At 42.4% G+C, this 12717-nt stretch overlaps 1 pseudogene; it reads left to right on the plus strand.

Moving 5' to 3' along the window:
* Window positions 1–806: 806 nt before the first annotated feature.
* Window positions 807–12717, plus strand: part of LOC123484312 — a 69026-nt pseudogene continuing 57115 nt past the window's right edge.

Below are 12717 nucleotides of genomic sequence, written 5' to 3' on the forward strand. Positions count from 1 at the left end.
TTAATAACTACCTAAGCTACTTATAATGACACTATATATACACAGACAGAGACAGACAGAGAGAGAGAAAGGACGTACTGGGTAAAGAGAGGGGAGAGAGAACATTTCCTTTCATTGTGGGACAACACTTTGCCTCTGCAGCACTTTGTTCATCTCTCCTATGTGGCCTGCATGGCATCGCTTGAGCGTGCCTGCTAAATGAGGACCCAGATATATTCCCCTCAACACAGGCAAGGGTGCCCTCCTTCTGCCTGTTCCAATCAGACGGAACAGACAGAGAGAAGAGAGTCTGAATACCAGCCCTCGAACAGGCTGAAAACATGATCTAGACATGGACCCACAGATGTGTGCTCCCGATCCATTTAAAACATTCAGATAAGAACTCCTGTTCATTTCTTATTGCATAAAAATCAAATGACGCACTACTGAATTACTGTATCCATCAAGTAACACTATGTGAGATGAAAAATACATTGATTTTCTTGTTCATTTCATTGAGTCATGTAGATTTGGTTTCTGTAAATTTCTGTGAACAATTGGTCAGTGAAAATCTGTTTCTCCATCTTGGTCCATAGGAAGGGGGAGCCAGGGCAGGCAGGCGGGTGGCTGCCTTTGTTCCAAAATGGCAGTTGCAGCTGTCAAAGGTCAAGAAAATGCTACATGAACACTAAGCGACCTGTAGAGACAGAAGCCATGTACCAGAACAGACTATAATAGGGGAAACTCATGCCTAGGAATGGTATCACACATCCAAGCAGGGTGGGCCCAGCCCTGGTTGGTATGAGGGTGGTACTCGTTTGGGCACCATGGCGCCAGCTGGCCTTCGCAGGCCCCTACCACCGCCCTCTCCCAAACCCCCAACCCCACCCAAGGCACTGGCAGCAGGGATACCTCCTTCATCAATAGGACCCATCTCAGGTTTCCCTGCCCTCCCCCCCACCACCCTCCAGCCCCCCTCTAGCTCTTCACGGTAAGTTATGAGTATGTTTGAAGTGCCCCCTCCACCCCACACCCCCTCTGGGTGTAACAGATCCTTGGTAAACCTACACCCGTCATCTCAGTGGTGTTGCTGCTCTTTGTGTGGCTCGAGGGCTGCCTTTTGTGCCCAGGACATGTGGTGGGTGGCAGGGCAGAGGGCCTTCTACACGTGCAACACCCCCTCCACCCCCAATAGGAACAGCCTTTACTCCTCCACAGCCTTTACCCCCTTACTTCCTCACCCTCTGTCCCTAGGGATTGAACCAAGTCGTGGGACTGCTTTTCTCATCTGATTAGCAGCTTCACTACTTTCACTGGAACACTGACATGAAAGGCAAGAGGGAGTTATATGTGGCTTCCTAGTCCCTACTGTATAGCGCCTTGTACACAGAGGCCTTTCCATTCTTTTTGTATAGTTGAAATGGGTAGGGGTAAAAAAGATATATGTGGTACCTTTTACCACTAAAAACTACTTTCACTGGGACATGAAAGGGAAGAGGGGGGAGATGGACATGGGAGCAAATAAGGTAGAGAACATGTTTTTTGAACAAAAGTAGTGAATGGGAAAACCATGCAGTGGCTGTAAGCTGTGTGGTTGTTGTTGTGCTCTGCAGTTTCCTCTCAGACATGCAGTGTCTCTCTCTCTCTCTCCTCCCACTCTTCTCCCTCCCTGGCCTCGGGAAACAGTGGAACACTGAACTCCCTTACATCTGCCCTTGAAAAAGAGGAAACTAAAATGACACCAGGCTTGCATCCCAAAGTGCACCCTATTCCCTATATAGTGCACTACTTTTGATCAGAGCACTATGGGCCCTGGTTAAAAGTAGTGCACTACATGGGGAATAGGGTGCCATTTGGGACGCTGACAAGCTCCTCCTGACAGATGCCCCCCCACATCAATGGAAAACTTAAACCATGACTGTGCTGTTTACGTACCCACAAAGCCTGCGTCTGTTAAGTAGGCACCAAATGGAACGAATGGAGTAAAATGGGAATGGACTACCTGGATTTGTCAAATAAGAGAAGCTCATTCCATTTTTAGTTGCAACAACGTTTTGAATCAATGTGACCTAATGAACACAACCCAGGCTACATCAGCCCCAAAGAACACAGCTAACAGAAAGTGCTTTGGCCCTTCAAAATAATGTGGCCACACAGCTGCCGATGTAAGTTACAACGCGATCCTTCATTCAATTCTTCAGAAACAAAACCACACAACCAACCTTATAACATCTATTGGTGAGACTGACTGAAGATCCTGACAATCAATCCAACATCTCAAGTCAACCAGCCCCTACCCCCTAGGCACTTGTGGAGATCTGTGAGGACTGGATAGGTGTAAGCAACAATGATGAAAACTCAATCTAGTCTATTGAAAGGCAAGGTGGAACTACTACCAGTTCTCTCAGAACTCCACAAGTGAATAGGAGGGTAGGGCTCATCTTCAGATTGGATACATCTTTGCTGTGATATGCACAACACTTCACTTATGCGCTCCTTCCATTCTTTCCCTCTGTTATTTTGGCATGACAGTGAAATCCGACCCACAACTCCTGCTACTTGCTGTCCCTGTAAATGTAAACAGCGTTCACTAGAAAACTATGAAACCACCTACTGATAGTTGGCTGTTATCATCTGGCCCGCAACTGGTGTGTATTCACTAAGAACCAAACTGAAGAAAACGGGCCCAAATGGGGAGGGACCTACCTGAATGTGTCCAATAACAAATGCTTGTTTTCATTTTTCCATTGCAAAACGTTTTGCACTAATGAATACACCCATGTTCTGTTGGTGGATTTCCTTTGGTGATAGGACTTCACTGCCCATAGAAAAGTTACTGCTCTGTCCCCCAACAACACAGAGAGATTAGGGCAGTTTCAGTATTTCCGGGGCCTTGTGGATGTACGGTTGGCTATTTTACATGCCTGCCTAAAAATTACCATATGGTCATAAATTGTTGGGACAGATCAAAAGGTGTCATAAGTTCTCATCAGCTTCACCCAGTAGGCCTAATTTCACTAGCAATCTTACCATGTGCCAGCAGAGCTTGTGCCACCTCGCAAGAAGAAAGAGCACACCAAAAATAAACCTCTGTTTTCCCAGCCCTACTAGTGTAAACAATTCCAACCCAACACATGTTTGCTTTGACATTTTAGCAGGCATTGGGTACCTGGGGGCCATATGGCATACAAGAGGCTTTGCACTCTGCTCCTCTTCCCAAGATGACCTATGAACTCTACGGTCAATGAAGGGTCATTAACTTTACAGTGTGAATGTCTGTCTGTAGCTATAAGCGGGGGAAACCCAGTCATACTCTAAATTCTGTGTTTGTCCACAGGGTCTATTTAGCCAAGAAACACACACACACACAGACATCATGCTGTGGGGGGTGCTTTGCTGCAGGAGGGACTGGTGCACTTCACAAAATAGATGGCATCATGAGGGGAAGGAAAATTATGTGGATATATTGAAGCAACTTCTCAAGACACTCAGTCAGGAAGTTAAAGCTTGGTTGCAAATGGGTCTTCCAAATGGACAATGACCCCAAGCATACTTCCAAAGTTGTGGCAAAATGGCTTAAGGACAACAAAGTCAAGGCCTCCTGTAGCTCAGTTGGTAGAGCAGGGCGCTTGCAACGCCAGGGTTGTGGGTTCGATTCCCACGGGGGGCCAGTATGAAAAATGTATGCACTCACTAACTGTAAGTCGCTCTGGATAAGAGCATCTGCTAAATGATTAAAATGTAAATGTAAATGTATTGGAGTGGCCATCACAAAGCCCTGACCTCAATCCTATAGAAAATGTGTGGGCAGAACTGAAAAAACGTGTGCGAGCAAGGAGGCCTACAAACCTGACTCAGTTACACCAGCTCTGTCAGGAGGAATTGGGCCAAAATCCCCCCAACAAGCTTGAGGAAGGCTACCCAAACGTTTGACCCAAGTTAAACAATTTAAAAGGCAATGCTACCAAATACTAATTGAGTGCATGTAAACTTCTGACCCACTGGGAATGTGATGAAAGAAATAAAAGCTGAAATAAATCACTCTCTTACTATTATTCTGACATTTCCACATTCTTAAAATAAAGTGATCCTAACTGACCTAAGACAGGGATTTTTTTCTAGGATTAAAATGTCAGGAATTGTGAAAAACAGAGTTTAAATGTATTTTGGCTAAGGTGTATGTAAACTTCCGACTTCAACTGTACATACATATACATACACAAACCAGTCAAAAGTTTGGACACCTACTCATTCCAGGGTTTTCTTTATTTTGACTATTTTCTACATTGTAGAATAATTAGTGAAGACATAAAAACTATGAAATCATGTAGTAACCAAAAAAGTGTTAAACAAATCAAAATTATATTTGATATTCTTCAAATAGCCACCCTTTGCTTTGATGACAGCTTTGCACACTCTTGGCATTCTCTCAACCAGCTTCATGAGGTAGTCACCTGGAATGCATTTCAATTAACAGGTGTGCCTTCATAAAAGTTAATTTGTGGAATCTATTTCCTTTTAATGCGTTTGAGCCAATCAGCTGTGTTGTGGACAAGGTAGGGGGGCATACAGAAGATAGCCCTATTTGGTAAAAGACCAAGTCCATATTATGGCAAGAACAGCTCAAATAAGCAAAAGAGAAACGACAGTCCATCATTACTTTAAGACATGAAGGTCAGTCAATCCAGAAAATTTCAAGAACTTTGAAAGTTTCTTCAAGTGCAGTCGCAAAAACCATCAAGTGCTATGATGAAACTGGCTTTCATGAGGACCGCCACAGGAAAGGAAGACCCAGAGTTACCTCTGCTGCAGAGGACAAGTTCATTAGAGAGTTACCAGCCTCAGAAATTGCAGCCTAAATAAATGCTTCACAGAGTTCAAGTAACAGACATCTCAGCATCAACTGTTCCGAGAAGACTGCGTAAATCATGGTCGAATTGCTGCAAAGAAACCACTACTAAAGGACACCAATAAGAATAAGAGACTTGCTTGGGCAAAGAAACACACGCAATGGACATTAGACCGGTGGAAAGCTGTCCTTTGGTCTGATGAGTCCAAATTTGAGATTTTTGGTAAGTAAGTGAACGAATTCAAGGCACACTTAACCAGCATGGCTACCACAGCATTCCGTAGCAAAAGCCATCCCTTCTGGTTTGCACTTAGTAGGACTATCATTTGTTTTTCAACAGGACACGACCCAACACACCTCCAGGCTGTGTAAGGGCTATTTGACAAAGAAGGAGAGTGATGGAGTGCTGCATCAGATGACCTGGCCTCCACAATCCCCCGACCTCAACTAAATTGAGATGGTTTGGGATGAGTCGGACCGCAGAGTGAAGGAAAAGCAGCCAACAAGTGCTCAGCATATGTGGGAACTCTTTCAAGACCGTTGGAAAAGCATTCCAGGTGAAGCTGGTTGAGAGAATGCCAAGAGTGTGCAAAGCTGTCAAGGCAAAGGGTGGCCCTTTGATTTTTTAACACTTTTTTGGTTACTACATGATTCCATATGTGTTATTTCATAGTTTTGATGTCTTCACTATTATTCTACAATGTAGAAAATAGTAAAAATAAAGAAAAACCCTTGAACAAGTAGGTGTGTCCAAACTTTTGACTGGTACTGTATGTATGTATGTATGTATGTATGTATGTATGTATGTATGTATGTATGTATGTATGTATGTATATATATATATATATATGACACATACAGACACTTGAACCATTTACTCTGCCTTTTAAGCAGCACTAGTGTTAAAATGGATTGCATTATACCACAACACTAGCAGTGTGCCTTTTCAACAGCCAATTAAACCTCTCTTAACCCCTAAAGATGATGAAAGAAGAGACAACAGAGCAGCCGATAAAACCCTTAACCGCTGGTCATAACAGATGTTGTCTTTGTTGGGTCTAAGCAGGCATATAGGAAACCTATCTTCCACTATACATGAATGAGATGTGCAGTGGTCAAATTAGATACAGCCGATCTGCGCCTAATGAGAAACGAGCCGAAACATGGTGGATGCAAAGTAGTAAACTGCAAAGTGAGCGAGCTCCAACAAAGTTGCCTAGCGAGCAAAGGGCCAAAGGCCGTACGTACGTCCAAAACATGTAGCCTAAATGTGTGTAGAAAGAGAAAACGAATGATAATGTCACAGGAACGAATGGAGATAAATATTTTTCCAACAGAACAGAAATTATTCCAGCTATGATAGCCTACCCACTAAAAGGGCAACGTGGCCTCAGAGCATTTTGTATTATTCTGTACGTAAATCCGAGACGTACGGTATGTGTTAGATTTGTGGATGTCCATCATCCATTTTCTATGATATGTTACGTATTACAACTCATACTGTATGATATGTTATGAATTGCAATTCGTACAATATGTTAAACTGCAAAACATACAATATTATTAATTCGCAAACATAGGATGTTACGAACTCCAATTTGTTGTGGCCAATGTTTGCTAGGTGGCTAACGTTAGGTAGCTGGCTAACATTAGCTCTAGGAGTTAAGGTTGGGAGTTAGGTTAAACGGTTAGCTTAAAGGTTTAGGGTTAGGGGAAGGGTTAGCTAACATGCTAAGTAGTTGAAAAGTAGCTAAAAAGGTAAGTAGTTGCTAATTAGCTAAAATTGCCCATGATGAGATTCGTACACACAAACTTCTGGTTGCTAGATGTTTGCGTTATATGCCCAGGTATGGGACACAATATATCCACAGGAAACGTATAACTACATCAACTTTTCAAAGCGCTGGTTGTCAATTCAGATTTCTATCACCATGTGCAGAACCATGTAAACACCTGCACGAGCTCGGCAAGTGTGCATGTATTTTAATCTTGTGAGCTTGCTTCAGGTGATAGAAATCTGAATGTACTACCAGTACTTTGAAAAGTTAATGTAATTATACTTTCCTGTTGATGCTATCTCACATTCCTACCATCAATAAGGACCAGCCGCAAGAACAACCGGTAAAAGTATGTTCATATATAATTGTATTAAACATTCTGGCTTGTAGAGGTCGTGAGAATAAACTTTCCTGATTCAAACGCTCATTTCTGACAGACGTAGAATTAATGCAATTCAACCTCGCGTTTCCAGGCAACATACTAATTTAGTGTCCCGGATTTACGTTTACTATTATGTCTAGACTGAGACCAGTCTGAACAGGGTGGGGACTCTGGCAGCAATATCGTTGTTCAACGAGGCAGTAGGCCTATCATAATATGTCGCTGAAAATGGCATGACATTACGCAGTAGGCTGATCTCCGTTACACAAATCGACTTTGATGAGAGACGACGATGAAGTCATAAAATGTACATGAAAACATTTTACCCATCCTAGACCATCATCAAATGACATTCATATGAGCAATTCACACAGACAGTGAGTCAGACAGTGCGACTTTGTATCCCTGGCCTGTTCATTAAAAAAAACATTCACCAGTACGATAATCTAACAGCAGTTGTCCAGTAATCTGTTTCAATAGGTCACTGGCCAGCCACACACACCCTTTATGCAAGGAGTGTTCAATGGCCGCATAAGAACACCACAAAAAGCATATAACTCCTTCAAACAGACCACTAGCTTTGACGTCATAGCGTTTATAAAGGTAAATGTTTATCTAGAAACATAGGCATTCTTACATTTGAGGTCCTATACGACTAACTACCCTTCCTCCACAAATAATTCACACCCAGCAGGCTATCAATTCCCCCGTCTCTCGGCCCCTTTTTCATGGGGACACTACAATAAGGAACACCTAGGCTGGTACATCATAACTCGTTTAAGGTATTTTTGTTAAGTAGATTGTTATGTTTTATTAATACAAAAATCCTAAAACACATCTGAGGGTAAGAAAAGCTGATTTCACAATCCACTTACAGTCTAATTGGGATTTAACAGCGGCTCCTCTTCTGTGTTCCCCCAATGGATGATGAAAACCAAACGCAGTAATCACGGTATTTGTTCCAAATACCGTGATTTAATGGTCCAAATAACACGTTTCGTGAATAAGTTTAAAGAATTGTAGTGCCCGCTGTCCTCATCTTTTTAAACTAACCATTTCGCCTGCAAACACATACATATTCCCAGGATTGTTGCGCGAGGCACGCTATGCGTCTCCTGTTTCCTGTCCAGCCCAGAATTGGGCTCGACTAATCAACAGCGCTATCCTGGGAGTAAGCTAACGCCTCAGTGTACTAGTGTGCAACTGCAGCCCCTGCATACGGGGCGTTCCTGCATTTGGGCGCACCTGCAGGAACGCATCTCTCGAGTTTCCTTTGGTTCTTTCTGAACACCCCCCATAAAGTTAAAGAGCTAATTAAGAAGGAATATCGTAGTAATTTGTAACAACGTTAGTAGCAAAATTCGGGTTTCCTCAAAATAATAATAATTGCAAGCTATGACATAATAAAGGAATTTGAATATGTGGCAAGAGAAAAGATCATTCGCCCTTATTAAACTTCGACAGATCAATGGAGGTCGATTTAACCCATTTGACTGCTATGATTTAAGCAATAAGGCACAGGGGTATGGTATATGGCCCATATACCACGGCTAAGTGCTGGATACAGCCGTTAGCCGTGGTATATTGGCCATATACCACAAATCCCGGGTGCCTTATTTCTATTATAAACTGTTACCACTGTAATTAGAACAGTAAAAAGTAACGTTTTGTCATACCCGTGGTATATGGTCTGATATACCACAGCTTAGCAGCCAATCAGCATTCAAGGCTCCAACCAGGTTTATAAATGTAAATAAATCCCCTTTTCTGCATGTGCATAACTATAGATACATTTGACAGGAGAGTTTGACTAATGAAAGTTGGAGAGAGGATCTCGAAATTTGAGCAAGAAACACTTGGATGAAAATAAAAAAAACAGTTAGGCTATTTTCTGGCAATTGTGCTGTTATTTGCCAGATGTTAAGACTACAAACCGTTATAAATGGCCCATTTGCGAGATTGACTTGTCATTTCAATAGGCACAGGCTACAGACTAAAATCTGGGTTTATGATTGTAATTACATTTTGCCATAGTTTGCTTAGCTAAAGGCAGGTAGTCTATAGCCCCTGATAGGCCTACATCTCATTTCAGATAGTCTACAGTAGCCTAGACAAGATGTAAACTGAATGATTTAGCAGCTTGCTTAGTTCAAATTAACAGACTAATTTATTCAACATGAATAGCCAGGTGATTTCGCAATAAGAAGTGCTTGTGTTTCCCAATTGCCTGCTGGAATTGGCTACTGAGGATGGGGTCATAATTTCCAATCACTGAATTAAATATTAATAATATGTATATTAACCACAGAGGTTGGTGGCACCTTAATTGGGGGAGAACGGGCTCGTGGTAATGACTGGAGCGGAATTGGTGGAGGGTATCAAATACATCAAACACATGGTTGCCAGGTGTTTGATGCCATTCAAATTGTCTCCATTCCAGCCATTATTATTTACATTTACATTTTAGTCATTTAGCAGACGCTCTTATCCAGAGCGACTTAAGTTAGTGCATACATTTATTTTTTTTTATACTGTCCCCCGTGGGAATCGAACCCACAACCCTGGCGTTGCAAACGCCATGCTCTATCAACTGAGCTACATCCCTGCCGGCCATTCCCTCCCCTACCCTGGACGACGCTGGGCCAATTGTGCGCTTCGCCCCCATGGGTCTCGGTCGCGGCCGGCAACGACAGAGCCTGGATTCGAACCAGGATCTCTAGTGGCACAGCTAGCACTGCGATGCAGTGCCTTAGACCACTGCATCGCAGTGCTAGCTGCGGTTCTCCCCTCAGCAGCCTCCTGTGATAAGAACTGAATATGCTTGTCAACAACAGCCAGTGTTTATTTTTTAGTAGTAGCCTAATCTGACTACTGTTACCATCAATCTAATGCGTTTATAATAACACAAGGCTACAACAACAAACTGAAGTCATAGACTATTTAATAAATTGGTTTGCCAGCTCCAGGTAGGCTACACATGTGGCACAAATTGATTTGCAATGACTCCAGTGATATCGTTATTTCAACATATTTATTGTATCAAATGTTAGCCTACAATGGCATATACATTAATAGGCTACTTGATGGCCAACAGAGGCAAATGTATAATTCTCCACATTTAGCCTAATAATGTCAGTATCATTGAGGACTTTTCCCCATAAAAAGAACCACACGAGGGAGTTTCATAACTTCCATTTCAGCCCCGAGACCTAAGAACTGAGCATGCATAAAGCACTTCGCTTGATACCGTTTTCTTTAAGCAGTCAACATTAGAATGCAGTTTAAACCACCTCCGAGCGAATTTATCTAATGAGCCCAAAGTTGTTTTCCAGTGCTTTGTCTCCATTCTTCTTGATGTGCATTCAGTTCTAGCGTATTAATATGTTTTATATTAAAAGGGTTGGAAATAGCTGTCTCCATAATGATAATCGCGCTCCTCTTGCTAACGTGAGTCAGCTAACTAACTGTGGTGCTCTCTCAACACACACACACAAACACACCTCCCCACCACTCACTCGCACAGCAACAGCCTGCCTCAATGCCTGACAGTCAGCAGCAGGTCACAATGAAATATATATTTTTAAGAGAAATGCTATGGCGGCCGCGGTGCAAATTAGAAATAGCCCAAAAACCCACAACCCGCGGCCAATACATTTTCACCCGCGATTTCGTTTTCAAAGTAGCCCAATTTTAACGGGAAAACCGCAGAACATGGAAACACTGCCCCCATCGACGTTACGATCACTGAGCTTCTGCCAGCTATGGTTGTCGCTGCGGCCTCTTCTTCAGTTGGGTTTATAAGCGGTTGGCATTCAACATCATGGTGCATTACCGCCATCTACTTTACTGGAGCGCCTCTGCCTCCTGCCTATGTACTGGAATCATTGCTTTAAAATTGACCAATAGAAGTACTGTATAAAGAGGGCTCCTGCAGATGCAGGAATGCCCACATACAGGAACGCTCCGAATTGCGGGCTGCAGTTGCACCCTTCTAAACCAGACGGCTGAAGAAGCCAATGCCATGTAACAGTTAATGTGATGGTTATGCAAATTCATATGGACAGATTCATTTTTGTCTACCTCATCCATTTTCCTGTCTGGTTAGAATTAAAAGCAAGTTCCTATTCTACCAACCCCAGACCGTTGACAGTTAGTTGTAGGATACTGCAAGTTTACTATAACCATTGACCATTACCTCATTAGGCTATATCTTTAAGTGGGTAGCCTAATAAAAGTGAGGAACCAATGGTGTACAAAGGACTTATGTGATAATAAATATAACATATATGTGCTGATAAATAATTTGTCAAAAGTTTATGAAAGTGTGTTTAAAATGTGTCATACAAATATAATTATCAACAGGCAGAGATACATCTAAACGAATTATGCCACCTAGTGGACAATATTGCCATGACATCATGCCATTTAAAAAATTCCTTCTCCCTGGCTCTGGGCCAAAGAGAGTAATTTGATTAGCTGAATACTTGAATCTGGGTGTGTCAGGCTGCATTTAGACAGGCAGCCAATTCTGATTGCTTTTAACGAATCAGATCTGAAAAGTATCTGATGTGAAAAACATGATTGGTCAAAAAGACCAATTAGTGGAAAAAAATATCAGAATTGGGCTGCCTGTCTAAACACAGCCTGACAGTGCTGGGCAAGCACCAGTTGGCTCTGGTTTTGACACAATCATCATTTTCAATCTGTGATGTTTTTGACCCATCAGTGACCTTTACTACTGCTCTCTCTGACATGTCAGGCCCTCAGTGTTTCAGAGAAAGAGATGAGTAGATATTATGCTCAACATAATGGGGTCCCCAGTATTGCAACCATCGAGGCATAAGATAACTGCGCAAAGCAGATATAAGGCTAGTGGTTTGTCACAACACATCAGCAGAGACAGAGTGTGTACAATGGTTTCTGTCAGCAAAGCTGAACATTCTACTGGCTGTTCTGATCAGAACCATCCATGCTGTCAAAGAAATAAATGAAAAGCAGAAGTTAAAACACATGGTCTAGACCAGGGTATTCAACTCTTACCCTACAAGGTCCAGAGCCTGCTGGTTTTCTGTTTGCTCTGATAATTAATTGCACCCATCTGGTGTCCCAAGTCTAAATCAGTCCCTGATTAGAGGGAACAATGAAAAAATACAGTGGAACAGGCTTCAAGGTCCAGAGTTGAGTTTGAGGGGTTTAGAGCAGGGCTCTCCAACCCTGTTCCTTGAGAGCTACCCTGTGTAGGTTTTTGTCCTGATTCAGTATATTAACCAGCTAATTATTAGAATCAGGTGTGCTAGATTAGGGTTGGAGTGAAAACCTACAGAACGGTAGCTCTCCAGGAACTGGTCTAGAGAGTAGGGGCCTGTTGCACAAAACTAGGATAAGGGATTAAGCCAGGATATCTTGGTGATCTGGCTCAATTGATCCGTAATCCGGTTGCACTAAAGATGGATAGGGGGCAGGAGGATATGTTATGGTATAAATTACCATGGAGATTTATTCTGTGGAGCTAGCCTGCTCCAGACCAGGCTAAATTCCAGGATCTATTTAATCTCATCCCTAATGTCAGTCAGCAGTCACCACAAATGGAAACCAATAGTTATTTCACTGCTCACTATACATTGTTATCACATATAACTAGACCCACTGTCATTATTTAAACGTTTGTGATCATTAATTTCAATGATTTTGGATAAAAATGATTTTTTAGATGATGTTGCTATCATTAG

This window comes from Coregonus clupeaformis, unplaced genomic scaffold (assembly GCF_020615455.1).
Source record: "Coregonus clupeaformis isolate EN_2021a unplaced genomic scaffold, ASM2061545v1 scaf0271, whole genome shotgun sequence".
NCBI classification, from domain to species: domain Eukaryota; kingdom Metazoa; phylum Chordata; class Actinopteri; order Salmoniformes; family Salmonidae; genus Coregonus; species Coregonus clupeaformis.